The sequence below is a fragment of the Wasmannia auropunctata genome, unplaced genomic scaffold, assembly GCF_000956235.1.
Source record: "Wasmannia auropunctata unplaced genomic scaffold, wasmannia.A_1.0 LD336111.1, whole genome shotgun sequence".
Classification (NCBI taxonomy): Eukaryota; Metazoa; Arthropoda; class Insecta; order Hymenoptera; family Formicidae; genus Wasmannia; species Wasmannia auropunctata.
In genome coordinates, this window is record NW_012026779.1 from 4,200,855 (window position 1) to 4,203,758 (window position 2,904).

The following is a 2,904-nucleotide window of genomic DNA, read 5'->3' on the forward strand; positions in this document are numbered from 1 at the left end:
GACGTGTGCTCTTCCGATCTCTTTGTCTATATATTTGTACCAGTTTACTTTTATGACTTTTTTAAATATAAAAGCACACTAATAGGTTCAGGGCACATTAATAGGGACAGTTACCCTATATAGAAATAAATATAATTTAATTCTCCGCCTCAAAACAAAAAAATAGTTTTCGACATTTTATAAATGTATTTTCTATCAATTGCAAGTGTTATTTTATTAAATAATATTTCTATTTGATTTACATTTTATATTTTGCAAGAACTTTTGTGTATTTTTTCGCATTTGATGTCGCAATCTAAAATAGTAGTGATGAGCAAACAGGAGTTTTAAAAACCAATAATAAGATATATATTCTTTCACTTTAGTAATAAACAATAAAAACATAAAATTCAATAATTACATGTATATATATTCTTGCTACATATATATAATTTATTAGGATTACAAAGTAAAAAACAGAAATTTAAAAATTTATTACTATACGCTTATTGTAAAAAAAATACTTAAATATAAATTCGATGCAAATCGCATATATCACTAACAAATATAATGTGTTAAATAAACTGCATGCAATTTACTCTTTCTTTAAATAAAAATAAAAAAATCAAAATACAATTATTGATTATACAATATCTAAAATAAATAATCATCACAAAATTAAATAACAAATTTCTCAAATTACAAAAAATAAATATTCTCATATTATTTAATAAGATGTTTTTTTTTACTTATTGTAGCGTAATAAATTAGAATATTTTACATTGCATAATAATGATATAACACATAATAATATGCAATATTATATATCATTTTGTGTGTGTCTGTTTGTGCGTGTGTAAATAGGATGATGACAAAAAGTGTTACATAGAATGCAAAAGATTTATTATAATACAAATATAAATAAAAGAAGCACCAAATATTAAAGTTAAATTTTGTATTCTTCTAATAACTTAGCTTCTAATAACTTTTTTAAATAAATTTCAAGTACAAATCACTATTTATCACATATTTCTAAATAAATTTTAAGTATGTGTCACTATTACGATCTAATTTACCTTATTATTGTTTAACGTAATTATGTAAAAAAATTTTCCTTTAATTTATTACCTTTAAGAACTTTGAAGAAAACATCTTGTAACATTTTACGGAATATACACTGTATATGCTACACCCACACAGAAAAATATGATATAATATAAAATTGCTTGTTAATTTTATATTGCAAAATGTTCGGTATTCTTTAAGATTATGTTGTTATATGTTTGTACTAAATTAGAATAGTAAATGCAAACGTCTATAAAAGTATCAATTGTCTTTTAACACCTTACATTTTTACTATAACATATTCACATATAACAAAAAACATGCGATGCAAAAATAACATCTTATTTTACAAATCTTTTCGTACTAGAATAATCATACTGATTTTAAATATATATCTTTAAATATATATCTTTAATTATGTGATAAAAAATTATATCCTTATGATTTATAAAAAACTGTAAATAATATATAAAATATATGTAAGATCCAACATGTCATTTGTTCTTTATGAAAAATATAAAAATGTATAAGTGCTCGAAAATACATAATTCCAAAACATGTTTTTAAAACATGTTCAACAAAAATGTTAATCTAGATTATACACCAATATTTGTGTGTTAATGCAATAAGATATGAATTTTTAGACACTTCATGACTGCTCTAAACATTATTAAGAGTACAGAAATAATATTTGAAGTTCCAAAAATGAAAACACTGAGAGCAAAAAGAGATATGCAAATCTATAGCTCCAAAAATGAAAACTCAAAAATCAGCAATGAATAAGGTCAATAAAACCCGCAAGATATTGATTATCCACATGTGAGCAACAAAATTCGACAACAAAATAAACATGCATGGTATAATGCAATTACCTTTCATTTAATCTTTACTTGATAGCCGCAAGCAATGGCAAATGGAAAGCTTCTATGGGACGAGACGAAACCAGACGAGACGAGACGAGACGAGTCGAGACGGAATGAGATGAAACAAGACGAGATGAGAGCCGAGACGGAGCAGAGCAGAACAGAATGGAATGGAATAAAACGGAACGGAACAGAGTGGGATAAGACGAGAGAAGGCGAGACGAGAGAAAACGAAAAAGATCTTTTGTAAAAAAATCAAGGTATGTTGATGCGCGTACGAGATCGCTTCGATGAGGCACCACGTTGCATGAGAATATTATATCACGAGATTGTCACAACAAAAAGACACTTAATGAACATGGCTGGTGACGAGCGACTACTCCGCTTCTCGCGCACAGCATCCCGATCGCGGGACGTTCAAGCGCGGAGCGTTTCAGGATAGCTGCAGACTCGTCAGGCACAAATCGCAAAAACACGCGGCACATAAATGCCGCTACGTAAAGGCACCGAGCGTAGTTTTTTTTATAAAATACGTATCAAACCGAAGAAAAATACGCTACTAACAAATGGCAGCCATATTGGTACAAGCAACGTACAGACCATTAACGTAGCATGATATAGTAGGGTGAACTTATTGATTTTCTGAAACAAACTCCAATAGTCATGCGCGAAATAAGCCCGATCTACAAATGGATGCTTTCCATTTATAGCGTTTTTGATTTGTTGACTCAATCCGACTCCGAGTCGATGGTCTGTTCTTTTTAGCTATAAAAAAATAGTTAAAGTGTATAAAAACCGCTAAAAAGAACAGACTATTTTGACTCGATCCGATTCCGAGTCAAAATAGTTTGTTCTTTTTAGCGTTTCTTGCACATTTTAACTATTTTTTTTATAGCTAAAAAGAACAGACCGTCGACTCGGAGTCGGATCAAGTCAACAAATCGAAAACGCTATAAGTCGATATAAACCGCACTAGAGTCCTAGATTATCAGAGAAG

At 29.0% G+C, this 2,904-nt stretch overlaps 1 protein-coding gene across 1 annotated transcript in view; it reads right to left on the reverse strand.

Moving 5' to 3' along the window:
- The window catches only part of LOC105450631 (rho guanine nucleotide exchange factor 12-like), a 130,120-nt gene extending 127,615 nt beyond the window's left edge, over window positions 1–2,505 (reverse strand). The window contains exon 1 of the mRNA XM_011690567.1: window positions 1,917–2,505. The gene's annotated coding sequence lies outside the window, so the exon portion shown is untranslated. The remainder of the gene's footprint in view (window positions 1–1,916) is intronic.
- Between the last annotated feature and the right edge of the window lie 399 nt (window positions 2,506–2,904).